Source organism: Dermochelys coriacea, chromosome 1 (genome assembly GCF_009764565.3).
Source record: "Dermochelys coriacea isolate rDerCor1 chromosome 1, rDerCor1.pri.v4, whole genome shotgun sequence".
In the NCBI taxonomy this organism is placed as follows: domain Eukaryota; kingdom Metazoa; phylum Chordata; order Testudines; family Dermochelyidae; genus Dermochelys; species Dermochelys coriacea.
This window is the reverse complement of record NC_050068.2, coordinates 60335806-60351456: the sequence shown is the minus strand read 5'-3', so window position 1 is coordinate 60351456 and position 15651 is coordinate 60335806. Positions and strand designations below refer to the sequence as shown.

Below are 15651 nucleotides of genomic sequence, written 5' to 3'. Positions count from 1 at the left end.
AAATCATTGATGAAGATATTGAACAGAACAGGACCCAGAACTGATCCCTGCTAGACCCCACTCATTATGCCCTTTCAGCAAGACTGTGAACCACTGATTACTATGCTTGGGGATGTTTTCCCAATGACTTATGCATCCCCTTACAATGGCTCCATCTAGATTGCATTTCCCTAGTTTGTTTATGAGTAGATCATGCGAGACAGTATCAAAAGCCTTACTAAAGTCAAGATATAACACATCTATCGCTTCCCCCCATCCACAAGTCTTATTACATGACATGACACCCACCATTACTGTTAGAAGAAAAACCATGTGTCCCAAAGTGTTGTCAATATTGCTGCCTCTTCCCCAGAGTTTCAATCCATGTACCACACCTATCTACTCCAATATCAGACACCAAACTTCTGAGCACATCTGTGCTAGGGAATCGGTTACAACTATCTTTTGCTAATTTATATATAGCAACTGTGAAAGCTTCCCAAATAAGATGCAATGCCACAATTAAATTGAATGCATTTAATAGCCAAATGCTTTGCAAATTGCAAAGTGATACCACTTCTTATTTTCATGGGGCTTGCTAGAAAAATAGCTACTATTAATGAGCCATATTCTGCACTCATTTACATTCAGTCAATTCTAATGAAAGCAACAAATTGTCTGGGTGTAAATGAGAACTAAACTAGGCCTATAATTTTCCATTTAGCCCTATTTTACAGCCTGCCTTGTTTCACTGAACCAAGAAATGAATCATTATAAAAGCTCCATTTATATTTCACTCTTCACCCTGGCACTTCAGAGCACTTTGCAAGTATTGCCCAAATAACAGATGTGCAGCCACATCTGGGCTAGAACAAGCTTGCAGCTTCAAGGACAACAGCCAGCTGCTTTCTGACTCTTCTGACTTATTTTCTTCCTAACATATTAACTGGAAAATAGATGAAGCTATGGGCCATAGAAGCATAGACCAGTACAACTCATTTCACACAGGTGTTCCAGCCCAAAACCAAATCAGGGTCCCAGAGATTAAAGGTAAACATGGGAATCATTCTACCCTCTGCCCCTAAAACTTTAATGGGGAAGCATTACTCAAATATTCAGAAACAGTTTAAATAGGGAACAGATATAGTGATGTAGCCCCAGAGTTCTCTCACTGTTTGCCACCTTACAGCCACCAGCAACAGTTCCATCCACTCCACAAGCCAGGAACCAAAGGAATTGTGACAGGATCTTTCTGCTGTTGTAGAACAAACTTTCACAAATGTTAGTATTTTGGAAAGATATACAAATAAAAATCATCGCCCACTGTGCAGAACATCCTGTGAAACATGGCTGCCAGCTGCAGCTCGGCCAGCATCCCCAAGTTTCACTGACTCATTTGCTATTTGAATTTAACTATCACAAATGACAGGTCACTTCAGACAAATTCCCTTGATTTCTGTCACTTGAAAAACCAAGGAGCCTAACATTCACATTGCGTCTGGTCCAGTGCCCACGGCTGTCCATGGGAGTCTTTCCATTCGTTTCAATGGGCATTGGAGGAGGCTCATGACTAGATTTAAACTTCAGTATAGATTTCTATTGCTAAAAGCCCAGTTAGAGGAAAAGTGGGGCGGCTCTTACCTACAACACAGGAGAGACACACTGAACTATGTACTCCAGATCCAGAATTTTGAGTCAGGGAAACCAGGACAAAACCCTTATCCCTCTATCCTATTGACAGGTGGATTAAAATAAATTGAAAATAGAGGAGAGTGTCTGGCATGGTGAATTGGCAGGGCACAGTGGGGAAAGGGAGCCTCTCTTGCTTAGAACTAGTGGAAAATGTTCCTTTTAAACTTTATAGGATGGAAAAGTCTATTTTCATTGAACATTAGTTTGGGTTTTCCTTTAGAGGTGCTTCCACACATTCTCTCCTTTTATTCCACACCCCTCCCCCATTTCCTCCCCTAAAATGATCTAAGGCTTTGGGCATGGAGCATGCTAGAACAGAAGTAGGAGGAAGCAGAGCCAAGAAGTAGTCACACTCCATAGTGTGCTCCCCTCAACTGCCATGCTTTACCCATGTACAAAGAGCAAAACACAGTGTACGTAAAGGATGGGAAGGGGAGGAAGAGACAGCGTTGCTGTAGGCCTGGATTAGGACAAGTGTCACCACCAGCTATGAGGCAGAGGCACAGACGAGGGAAATATCATTTACTGTACAAGTAATATCAACAACTTAATGCTTAATTGTCAGGTGTCTCTCTTCCCTTCCCTGCACTTTGGCAAGTTCCTCCCAAAAGAAAGACTCAGACCCACCCTTCTCATGGACAGGGATTTCTCTGACAGAACCTAGCCCTCAGTTGCAAGCACACTGATGTACGAGATAAGAGAGCAGGTTCCACAGCAGACCTGCATATAGATGCTGTATAAAAAGGAGCCAAATATTCTGACCAATAACACACAATATAAAAGATATTCCTCCCTCCTCCCCAGAAAAATCAAAAACGAATTTGTGGTGGCAGATCTACATTTATCACACAAACTGTATTCAACCCTAGTGATTCTAAGCATTCTGGTAAGGAAATGTGGGTGGGGGTGGAAACAGACTCAAGAATTCACCACATATCCTATTTCCTTGTGGAAGAGTTAGACCTTGGTAAGTCCATATGTCAGAGGATGCAGCCAAGTCATGAGGTCTAGCTTGAATCTGTAATCGAAAACATGAGCCAAACCATTGCAACTGACTATACACATCTGAGAAAGTAAAAATACCCTATAAAAGGTCCCTGTGGCTACCTTTTAGATAATGCCAGAATAGCCTTAGTGGGTTGAATCTTTGTCAACCACAGACAAAAGGTCAGCCAGAGACATGAGTTGAATCCAAGCTTCACTTAAGCCTCCACTGCTTTAGCCATTTTAAGTGATGCTAGTGGCAAGACAGAAGATGTACTGTACTAGCACTCAGTCTATAATATATACTATATTGATAGTAATAGTCATTTTTACTTCCAGGATATTAAATCACAGACAACTAATCATTAGTGAGTTCCCATCATACTAAACAAAGAAACAAAACAAAAATCACACAAAGCATCTATTTCTCTTTCCCAGTACAATCTGAAAGCACTTTAAAGTGTGACACTGACACCCTATGGGGAAAACATTCCAATTAGAAGCATATCTGCTGATACAAATTCCTCCTCTTCTTTTAAACTCTGCACCTATATAATTATCAACTGGAATCATAATCCTCTCCAGTGGTAATCAGTTCTGATGTCACAAATAAAGGATTCTAACTTCAGGTGATCTCAGGAAGCGCGGATCAATAAAGATAGTGTTTTCATGCAAAAATAATAAATAAAACCCAGGAGCGAGGGGGAGATTTGTATAGTATAAGACTTATCTACAATACTGTATCTGAATAGAAGGATTTTCTATCTTCCTTAAGAAAATCCAGAGATCCCATAACTGCAGAATATAGGCACTAATCTTTCTCAAAATTTCATGAGACATCACTGGTTCATCACTTATTAAAACAAAATGAGGATGATTATACTGTTGTGTTGTATGGTCAAAGGAAGATTACCAAATACTGTACTGTTTTTCTGCAATGAGTTTTCTTCCTGCAATGAATTGTGCATTTCATCTAGTAAAACTACAATTGATAACATTGCAATCAGATTGTTTCGCATGGGTTCTACTGGCCTTTTGTTAAAATTTCAACTGGGAAAGCGCATTTACATTTGTAATGTGTGTCATGCTGACATGTCAGTGCTGCCCTGTGGGATAATCAGGATTTGAGGAGAGGGGTAATAGATGGATGGGGAAGAGAAATAATTCCCCTTGCTAAAATAAACAGATTAGTTTAATATACACATGAAAAGGACCAAAGGGAAAGGAAACTACCATTGTTCAATGTTTTATTACTTGAGCAGTGGGCAAGAAGCCATTAAAAATAAACTGCCAACCTGTTTTAGAAAGCCTTATAAATTTAATCAGACCTTTGGTATGTCTTCCTTCTTATAAATTACAGCTTTGTAAAAAATCTCACTTGTGCAGAGAAATACAACCCATGGAAGGGTTGGCAAAAATTAATAAAAAGAGATATTGCTTTTCACTGCTGTTATGATGCTTTACAAAATGCTCAACAGTTTGTGTGTATACAGCAATTAAGCAATAACATTAATAGAATTCCATCCACGCCAGTAACAAAAATAGTCTATTACCGACTGATAAATAGTGAGACACAAATCAAAAAGCTTTATATTTAGCAACTTACACACCTCAGAAAATATCGTTGTTATTACATCTTATAGTGGAGGAAAGAAGCTTGTAAACTGAATGAAGCAGTTACTTGGACCCTGTCCTCCAGCAGAGCTAATCCAGGACAGCCATTTTAGAACTTTTAAAAAATATTGTAAAGAGTAAGTAAGTGGTCCTCAAACCACAGGCACCTGGCTGCTCATATGGTTCTGGCTTTCCTCTGCTGCCAACTCTATACACTGTTACTTTTCCATGTACACTGCTGCTATAATTGTTCCAGGGATGTTACCCAACGGAATTACAAGCAGGGGAGGAGGTGGTCCACCAGATAATCTTTCTGTCAAGAAGAGATCCACATGCTGTGGAAGTTTGAGAAGCCCTGGCATGACTCCATTAGAGTAAATAATGATGTGCTATTTCAGACCTGCAAGTTATAAATGATGATGATACAATCCAGACAGAGAAATGGTAGCCACTGACACCATTATGTGAAAACTGCAGGCAAATGCCATGTTTTAATGGCAATCACCATCAGCGTGCTGGTCAAGAAAACTTTCTTGCTTCCTTTTGCAATTGATACCTTTCAGGGAAAAGCCTTATGAAAATTTGTTCTCTATGGCTCAGTTGTAATTAGTATTTTTTTTTCTAAGAAATCCACCACCAACAAAAAGACACATTGGCATCAAACCTAAATCTCATTATAGTCTGTTTAGAAGGGTGAGAATACAGCAACTTACTATTTTACTGCACTTTGTGCCCTGTTTTTCTTTATCAGACTTACTTGGGAAACTTAGTGAATTCATATCTGTGAAGTGCTTAGAGATCCTTGTATGAAAGCTAGCAGAAGCAGGCAGAGAGCACAGCAATTGAACGAGCTGCCAAAGTGAGGCGTTTTGGCTGCAGGAAGAGGAAGATGAGGGATTGGAACAATTTAAAAAGACACCAACTCCTCAAGCTAAGTAACTGACAAGAAAAATAAATACACCTAAACTTGGCCCTGGTCTACACTACAAAATTAATTCAGTATAACTATGTCACTAGGGGCGTGAATAATCCACGCCCCGGAGCAACATCATTATACCCACCTAAGCACCGGTGTAGACAGCACTATGCAGCAAAAGAGTTTCTCCCACCGGCAGAGCTTCCACCTCTCGCAGATGTGGATTAACTAAACCACTAAAAGGGAGTAGCTCTTTGTCCTAAAAGGGAGAAGCACTCTCCTATCAATTTAGAGCGTCTTCAATAAAGCGCTACAGTGGTGCAGCTGCATCGGTGTGACATAGCATTTTAAATGTAGACCTGCCCCTAGGCCACATTTTAAAAAGCCACAAGCATGAAAAAACGCAGCTAGAAGACCAGCAGAGGGTGAGGGCTAGCCAATTTATTTCATTGAGTCTAACATGTATGGTTACCTGCCATGTGTGTGTGCATGCACATGTGTGCACACACGCAGTGCAAGCTATTCACAACCCTCAGAGACAGCATATAGGCTCTGGGGGCCAAAGTGGCTGAACTGGAGTTCAAAGGGAGACAGAAAAGTAGAGGAGACTTTTGAGGATGCAGTAAAATAGTCCCACATCCTGTCCAACAGCCCCTATGCTGTTAAGGAGGAGGAAAGTCTCAGGGGCTGGAGAACATCAAGCTGGAGTGGAGGCAAATGATCCCATAGTTAGGTCCCACCTTCCAGATGTCATGATATCCTCTCACACAGAAATAAGTAGGACAGGGACCCCAATTACTAGGATGAGACTGGCAATAGTAGTGGAGGATTCGATTATTAGAAATATAAAAGTTGGGTTTATGATGACCAAGATTTTGCATTGTGAATTGCCTGGCAGATGTGAAAATAGTGGATCTCATGAAACATCTAGATAGATTTATAAGTAGTGCTGGGGAGGAGCTGGTGGTCATAGTACATGTAAGTACCAATGACATACAGAAAGGTAGGAGAGGTTCTGAAGGCTAAAGTTAGGCTGCCAGGTAAGAGATTAAAGTCCAGGACTTTCATGGTAACATTCCATTAAATACTTCCAGTTCCATGAGCAGTGACAGTTAGATAGGCAGAGCTTCAGGGTCTCAATGCATGGATGAGACCATAGGGTAGGGAAGAGGGATTTAGGTTTATCAGGAACTGGGGAACCTTTTGGGGAAGGAGTGGCCTATGTAGAAGGAATCAGCTTCACCTTAACCAAAATGGAACCAGACTGATGGCACGTAGAATTAAAACAGTTGTGGAGAATTTTTAAACTGAAGGCTTGGGAAAAGCCAAGAGCTGCAGAGGAGCACTCAGTTTGTGTGGAGGCATTCCTTAGGGCTGAATGTGTTGAAGGAGGAACTCTATATCCAGGGCCAAAGACTGTATAACAAGAAGCCTTGCTGCCCTATGGCCAGGCAACCCTCCGTTAAGCAGAGAGGAGGCAAGAGGGAAGGAACTAAAGCAGCAGCCTCAGATGTCCTAAAAAAAGGAGAGCTCTGATTGGTTCTTTACTCCAGTGACCAGATACCTGGGAGAGAGGAGGTCCCTCCTGCTCCCCTGGGTGTCAGCTGGAAGGGAAGAGAGAGGGCCAGAGAAGAAGGGAGTATCCAGCTCCCCCATAGATTGTTTTTCCAGTTTTCCTAATCCTCAGTAAGGAAACTCCATTGAGTTAGGTTCCCACAGGACCTATCAAACCACTGCGATGGAAGTGAGTGCCCACTGGACAGTTCAGTCAGCCTACAGCCTGATGCTTGAAAGTTATCTTCACCAGGAGGAAAGGCGAATTGTTCCCCCAGGGTGAGGAGGATTCAGACCATTCCTTGGAGCTGAAAAGCTATTTCTGAGACCCAGACTGCTCTGCAGATCATCGCACCCCTTAGATAGACGCCGGACCACAGTGACTGCAACATCTAAAAGCGCACCACTGACAGGTACCAGGACTTGGGACTGACACGTTAGAGGGCTGACATAACAACTAGACTCAGAAAGAGACTCTGCGGATCATTGTGTTAAGTAGCATCCTCTAATGGATGGTTGTGTATATATTTTAAAAATCAAACCCTATTCATTTATATTTATTTAGTATAACTTGTTCTTGGCATTGTTTGTGTTTATAATTTCTGTTTATGTAAAACCTATTGGAGTTGTTTGGTCGTTTGAGATTGGGTACTTACTTATGAAAGCAGTGTGGTACCTCCTGTTAAGTGGATTACCCATTATTTCCCCGGAGGCACCACCACTGGGATAGCAGTTTGAGAAATGCAGATCACTGACGGGGAGAGTTGTGACTTCAGCAGAGAGATCCACATTGGCAGAATGACCCAAGACCTGAGGAGGTAAAATTTGTACCCTCAGAGGTGCCAGGAGGGTTACACTAGTATAGACAATAGGAAAGAAGTTGATAAAGTAGAGGCAGGAGTTAGTGAGGAAGTCAAACGCAAGGAAGTCTAATTTAAATATAACACATGAAGGCAAGCAACTAAATATTGACAACTGTTTACATACAAATGCTAGAAATCTAAATACTGAGATGGGTGAATTAGAGTGCTTGGCATTAAATGGGGATTTTGATATAATAGACATTGAAGAAACTTGGTGGAATGAGGATAATGAATGGCACACAGTAATACGAGGGTAGAGTAGGTTGCGCTAGTGTGAGAGTGTCACTATATGTTTAAAAAAAGCATTGAGTCTTTTAAGATTTTCATCATATTTGAATCTAACTGTACCATACTTGAATAATAAGAATATAGCAGAAGGAATATATTGCTGAGCACCTGACAAGGTTGGTGACAGTGACTGTGGAACGCTGGGGGGGGAGGGGGAAGAGAGAGGGGGTTAGAAAAGCTACAAAACCAGAAAACGCAATAATAATGGGTGATTTCAATGATCCTCATATTGACTGGGTAAAATGTCACCTCGGGGCATGATGCAGATGTGAAGGGTTCAGTCACAGAGATCCCCTTGGGACTGTCACCTGATGTGCTGAGATTACCTCTGAGCCCGTTTTCCCTGCTAGTTTCGGACTCCAGAACCCTGCCTTGTTGAGCCAGTCATGCTAGCCTGCTGCAACACAGACCCAGGTCTGTTCCATGCCCCCAAAGCTGCAGACTTACCTGAAAACAGCTTTGCAGGTTACCTGTCTTCAGCACCCAGACACCCAGCTGCCAATGGGATCCAAACCCCAAATAAATCCATTTTACTCTGTGTAAAACTTATACAGGGTAAACTCATAAATTGTCTGCCCCCTATAACACTGACAGAGAGATATGCACAGCTGTTTGCTCTCCCAGGTATTAATCACTTACTCTGGGTTTACTAATAAACAAAAGTGATTTTATTAAGTATAAAAAGGAGGACGTAAGTGGTTTCAAGTAATAACAGACAGAACAAAGTAAGTCACACAGCAAAATAAAACAAAAACCACAAGTCTAAGCCTAATACATTAAGAAACTGATTACAGGTAAAATCTCACCCTCAGAGATGTTCCATAAGCTTCTTTCACAGACTGGACTTCTTTCTAGTCTGGGCCCAATCCTTTCCCCGGTACAGTCCTTGTTAGTTCCAGCAGACATCTTAGGTGTTAAGCAAGGGCTTTCTTATGACTGGCAGCCCTTTGCCCTGTTCCACCCCCTTTTATAGATTTGGCCCAAGGCAAGAATCTTTTGTCTCTCTGGGTCCCCACCCCTCCTTCTAAATGGAAAAGTACCAGATTTAATATGGATTCCAGCATCATGTGACATGGTCACTTGTTCTGAGAGACCCTAGCCTCCATTCTTGCTGGACTGGCCCACACGTACACAGGAAGGTTTGCAAGTAAACAGAGCCATATACAGGTCATTGAATCTGAAGCACCCTTAATGGCTTCCACTTAATATGTAAACATATTATCAGTATCGTATTATTGTATCAGTAATACAAGTTTAGATCTTATTCTCCTAACTCCAGACATAGAACTAATACAGGCAAATAAATAGGATGAACACACTCAGTAGACTATAAGGTTCTTAATGATACCTTACAAGAGACCTTTTGCATAAAGCATATTCCAGTTACATCATATTCACATTTATAAGCATATTTTCATAAAGCATGTGGAATGCAAGGAAATTCCTCTTTTCTGGACAGGTCATCTGCTACCCAGTTCTCTTTGGAGAAGGCTCTCAATTCAGGTATGTGTTTGGGGTTTTGGCAAGGAAAAGGTGCACTGCAACCATGCCTGAGCTCTGCCCCTCCTGCTGGAATCTCTTTGTGTTGGACCCCACCAGCTTGTGATGCTTTCCAAATGAAAAGTTTTTCCTCCCCCTGCTTTGAAGCAATAGTGTTATCTATTACAAGCATAGGAAGAACAACATCTTTCAGTGGAGTGTTTTGGATTGGTAAGATCCCCGCAGTCACCCCATTCTCTGTTCCCAAAAGGTCAGCTGGGTGGACTCTCCCCTCCAGGAGATCTGACCTCCAGTCTTCCCTTTAAACCTGATCCACAGGTGAGGGGTCTAGCATTTCAGATGCAGATGCTTCACCCTTTGCCTGGGGAAAAGCCTTCCTACAAAAGGTGGGCAGACCCTCCTGTCCCCCCGTACCTTTCATCTGGACTTCCCTCTCTGGGCTCCCCTCTGAGGCAGATACGCCTTTGTCCCCCAAAAGGGAATGTGACCCTGACCTGGTTGTGGGCTCACAGCTACCAGCTATGACAGACACTTCACTAGCCAGTCAAATCTCCACCCTCCTCCCACTCAGGTTGGGCTTGCTTCCAGCTACAGAGTCCTTGGGGTCTGTTTGTACCGCAGCAGTCACCAGGACCCCAACTTCCACTGCCAGGATACATGTCTCTGTGCACCTCTTCCACTCCATTATAGCCAGTTCATGCTTCTGGGTCTCAATTTATGCTTGTCTCTGGGCCTCAGTTTCTTTGTCTTTTAAGTCCAGGGTTTGCTGGTAGGCAGTCTTTTCTTTTTCCAGGGCAGCTTTTTGTGCTTCAATATGAGCCTATTTCTGGGCCTCAAGTTCTTTGTCTTTTAAGTCAGGGCTTGCTGGCTCTCTCATTCCTTCTTAGCAATTTGCTACCTGTGCAGTTCTAGCTTCTTCTGAGCTTCACTCTCACCTATTTTGCTTATTTTTCTGCCTCTATTCCCTTACCTGAAATAAGCAAACAGAAAATAACAAACCAGTAACCACTTTGTCTGTTCTCCAGCCACCACACTTAAAACTCATTCAAAATCACTACCAGTGTCTCAAAGGAATCAGCTGTGCACATATCCTGTTCAACTATGCCACTGTGACAGGTTCGGTTACAGAGACCCCCTTGGGACTGTCACCTGATGTGCTGAAATTACCTCTGAGCTCATTTTCCCTGCCAGCTTGGGACTCCAGAACCCTGCCTTGTTGAGCCAGACACACTAGCCTGCTGTGACACCGACCCAGGTCTGATCCATGCCTCAAAAGCTGCAGACTTTAACCAAAAACTGCTCAGCAGGTTACCTCTCCGGCACCCAGACACCCAGCTCCCAGTGGGATCCAAACCCCAATTTATGAGTTTACCCTGTATAAGCTTTATACAGAGTAAAATGGATTTATTTGGGGTTAGATGAAAATTAAAAAGATCACTCACGAAGGTAAAATACCTGCAAGCAATATGGAGGCTATTTTAAAAACACCATAGTAGAGGCTTAGAGCAGTGGTTTTCAAATTTTTTGTATTCGTGACCCTTTTCACACAGCAAGCCCCTGTGACTTTATAAATTAAAAGGGGGGCAGAATTTAATGGGGGTTCAGGGCTTTCAGCCCCACAGAGCACAGAGCTGATGACCCACATGTAACCATTTTGTGACCCACTAAGGGGTCACAACCCCCAGTTTGAGAACCCTTGGCTTAGAGGAAATGTATACCCCAGTTCAAAAAAAGATAGTTGTGCACCAAAAGCATGCCATTATCGCTAAACAGCAGAGTAATGGAGGCTGTTAGAAGCAAAAAGGCATCCTTTAACATTTGGAAGTCAAATCCTAAAGAGGAACTAGAAAGGAGCACAAACTTTAGCAAGTAAAATGAAAAAGTATAATAAAGCAATTGAAGAACGAATTTGAGAAGCAGCTTGCTAAAGATGCTGTCAAGGTTCCTTCCCCACTCTGAACGCTAGGGTACAGATGTGGGGACCTTCGTGAAAACCTCCTAAGCTTACTTTTACCAGCTTAGGTTAAAATTTCCCCCAAGGTACAAACTATTTTACCTTTTGCCCTTGGACTTTCGTTGCCACCACCAAAGGTCTAACCGGGTTTATTATTGGGAAAGAGTAGTTTGGAAACATCTTCCCTCCCAAAACCTTGCACCCCCCTTCCTGGGGAAGGGTCAATAAAAATCCTCACCAATTTGTATAGGTGACTACAGACCCAAACCCTTGGATCTTAAGAACAATGAAAAAAGCATTCAGTTTCTTACAAAAAGAATTTTAATAGAAGAAAAGGTAAAAAGAATCACCTCTGTAAAATCAGGATGGTAAATACCTTACAGGGTAATTAGATTCAAAACATAGAGAATCCCTCTAAGCAAAACCTTAAGTTACAAAAAGACACAAAGACAGGAATATCCATTCTATTCAGCACAGCTTATTTTCTCAGCCATTTAAAGAAATCATAATCTAACGCATATCTAGCTAAATTACTTACTAAGTTCTAAGACTCCATTCCTGTTCTGTCCCCAGCAAAAGCATCACACAGACAGATCCAGACCCTTTGTTTCTCCCCACGTCCAGCTTTGAAAGTATCTTGTCTCTTCATTGGTCATTTTGGTCAGGTGCCAGCGAGGTTATCCTAGCTTCTTAACCCTTTACAAGTGAAAGGGCTTTTCCTCTGGCCAGGAGGGATTTTAAAGGTGTTTACCCTTCCCTTTATATTTATGACAGATGCAAAAACTAACAGTAATTTTTTTTAAGTACATCAGAAGCAGGAAACCTGCCAAACTGGCAGTTGGGCCACTAAACAACAAAGGTGGAGTGCTAAAAGCAGATAAGGCCATTGCAGAGAAGCTAAATGAATTCTTTGAATCAGACTTCTCTGAAGAGGATGTGGAGGAGATATATGCATCAGCACTATTCTTTTTGGATGACATATCTAAAGTATGGTCCCAAATTCATGTGTTAGTAGAGAGGTTTTAGAACAACTGATGAACTAAACAGCAATAAGTCACCAGGACCAGATAGTATTCACTCAGGAGTTCTGAAGGAACTCATATGTGAAATTGCAGAACTATTAACTGTAGTATGTAACCTACCACTGCAATCAGACTCTACTAGATGACAGGAAGTAGCTAACAGAAGTCCAATTTTTAAAGAGGGCTCCAGTGGCCAGGGTTTGCTATTCCCAGCCAATGGGAGCTGCAGTAAGTGGCGCAGGCAGCAGGTACGTGCTGGACGCTGCTTCCCGCCGCACCCATTGTCCAGGAACAGTGAACTGCAGCAACTGGGAGCTGCTGAGCTTAGAAAAGAGACAGCTAAGAGGAGATATATCGAGGTATATAAAACCATGATTCATGTGGAAAAAGTGTTATTTATCCTTTCACACAGTACAAAACCACAGGTCACCAAAGGAAATTAATAGGCAGCAGGTTTAATACAAAGAAGAGGAAGCAGTTTTTTCCCCACAACACACAACTGACCTGTGGAACTCATTGCCATGGGATGCTGTGATGGCCAAAAGTGTAACTGGGTTCAAAAAAAGAACACCACCACATGCCAGGAATGGAAGATGGGGTGAATCACTCCATAATTGCCCTGATGCCAAATACAGGCCACTGTTAGAGACAGTATACTGGTGAAGGTCTAATGATTGTTGTGCAGTAATCCTGACAGGGGGTTGGGATTGCAGTGTTTGCACAAGCAAGAAGCTGAAATGGATTAACCTATTGTTTAAAAAACAAAAGACAGTACCCAAAGCTAAGAGATCAACGGAGGATGATCAGTTCATATTTTGGAGTAGTTTTTTTTATTATTTATACAGCAAAAGAAAGCTATGTAAACATAGATATTGGAACTTCTTTGGTGCCTTGCTTCAGCTATTCTAATTTTTGAAGTTGCCAGCTTGCTGTGCAGTAAGAACACATTTAGCTGAATGCCATCATGGCATATGGTGCAATGTAAGCACAAAACTTGGAATGCAATCTACTGATGTTCCTAAATCAGATCCCATAACCGACTTCCTAGGCCTGCCGCCAGTGTTGTGCTATGAGTCACGAAGAGAAACAAATAGAAGAAATGTGAAATTAAATAGGACAAAGCTCCTTTGCTGCATTTCAAAGCAGGACAATCATTGCACTGCAACATACAAATTAAACCAGATCTGAGTGACTCTTCTCCAAGAGATCCTCATGTTTGTAATAAGAAACATCTCTTTAATTGGTTTCACCTAATGAAATTTGTGTACTGTAAAGTGGGAGTTTTGCTCCTGGTCAGAAACTAAAAACTTCTCTCAGCTCAATTGGGCCTTTTTTTTTGTAGCAGTCATTAGCAAATTTTATTGAATCCTTGTGTCAAAACAGTAACAACTATTGTTTGCCTAGAACACAGGTCCATTTATAAGCTGCAATATGACACATCTTGGAAACCCCCCACTGAAAAGCACTTCTACAAAATTCATTCCTGGCAAGAAAAAGTAAGTAATTTCAGATTCTCCAAAACACACAATAGAGAAACTTTGACCTAATTTTTAGTTTGCTGTGATCAGACATTCATTTATCTGTGCCATCTTTCCAGGCATGGCTAAAAAAAAAAAACTTTTAAAAATGAAATAAAAAGGAGGAGGGAAAGGAAGCACCTCGTTTTTCATCTCTCCAGCTGAAAGCTTGGGTTTGCTCATTTTCATTACATCCAGGCTCTGTCAAATGAATAGAATTCTTAAGATGTACATTTGCTCTTATGGAAATATTGATCCATACGTTTCTGTTTAAATCCTCTCTGATGGTCTCCAGAGACAAAGCAATATCCATGGTAACAAACAACTTCACTGCAGAACGGAGAACACATCCAGAAAGGGTATAATAGTTCTGTGTATTGATGACTAAAAGTCTGAAAGCATTAAGTCTGAAGCATAATGGAAGCGGACTCATATTTAGCTGAATTGCAGAGCTTTCACATCAGGATGCTGTTTTGCAAACATGTCAGCAAGAACTGAAAGCAAAATCAGAGTTTTGCCGAATAATTTGATTTCACAACTATTTTATAGAAGGAGAGAGAAAAGGTGGTGCTCCATTCTGAGTTTATGGTTCTCCATTGAACAGCTAAAGAAAAAAAAATGGACCAGAATGAACTACAATGGAGAGGAGGCACAATGCACAGGAATAACTCGCCAATAAAGACAAAGTGTTTAGATCAATAGATCTTACTGAAATCCTGTTTTCTACGTATATTCACTCCCTTCAGGGAGTTTGTAAACTTTGGCTATAAGGCCATGGTTCAACATTTCAGACTCTGCTGTTCCACCGTAGGCACTTAAATCCACATGTAGGTACCTTAATGAAAGTAGTCCAATTTTCAGAGCTACCATGCTATCATGTGTGTAGGTGCTGCTCTGAGAAACCACAATACTGTGGGCTGGGAACTGTAAGTTGCAATGGTCAAGCACGGGTAGTTGTATTCTTAAAAGCTCTGAGCAGTGGCTCAGACCATTACTGCTGCTTGGCCCTGATAGCCCAATGAGTGAAATCCTGGCCCCACTGAAGTCAATGACAGTTTTGCAAGCGACTTCAAGAAAACCAGGTTTCAGAGTAGCAGCCGTGTTAGTCTGTATCCGCAAAAAGAAAAGGAGGACTTGTGGCACCTCAGAGACTAACAAATTTATTTGAGCATAAGCTTTCGTGAGCTACAGCTCACTTCATCGGATGCATTTGGTGGAAAATACAGTGGGGAGATTTATATACACAGAGAACATGAAACAATGGGTGTTATCATACACACTGTAACGAGAGTGATCAGGTAAGGTGAGCTATTACCAGCAGGAGAGCAGGGGGAGGGGAGGACCTTTTGTAGTGATAATCAAGGTGGGCCATTTCCAGCAGTTGACAAGAACATCTGATGAACAGTGGGGGGGGTGGGAAGAAGGGGGATAAACATGGGGAAATAGTTTTACTTTGTGTAATGACATCCACTCCCAGTCTTTATTCAAGCCTAAGTTAATTGTATACAGTTTGCAAATTAATTCCAATTCAGCAGTCTCTCCTTGGAGTCTGTTTTTGAAGTTTTTTTCTTGAAGAATTGCCACTTTTAGATCTGTAATCGAGTGACCAAAGACATTGAAGTGTTCTCTGACTGGTTTTTGAATGTTATAATTCTTGACGTCTGATTTGTGTCCATTTATTCTTTGATGTAGAGACTGTCCAGTTTGGCCAATGTACATGGCAGAGTGGCATTGCTGGCACATGATGGCATATATCACATTGGTAGAT

General features: G+C 41.7%; 1 long non-coding RNA gene across 4 annotated transcripts in view; it reads right to left on the bottom strand.

Annotated features, from left to right (window-relative positions):
- The window catches only part of LOC122457208, a 149224-nt gene extending 137283 nt beyond the window's left edge, over positions 1-11941 (bottom strand). For all 4 annotated transcript variants that reach the window (XR_006276650.1, XR_006276645.1, XR_006276647.1 and 1 more), the window contains exons 1-3: positions 11883-11941; positions 8697-10360; positions 7396-7549 (exon numbers count right to left, since the gene is read on the bottom strand). This is a non-coding gene — a long non-coding RNA (uncharacterized LOC122457208). The remainder of the gene's footprint in view (positions 1-7395; positions 7550-8696; positions 10361-11882) is intronic.
- Between the last annotated feature and the right edge of the window lie 3710 nt (positions 11942-15651).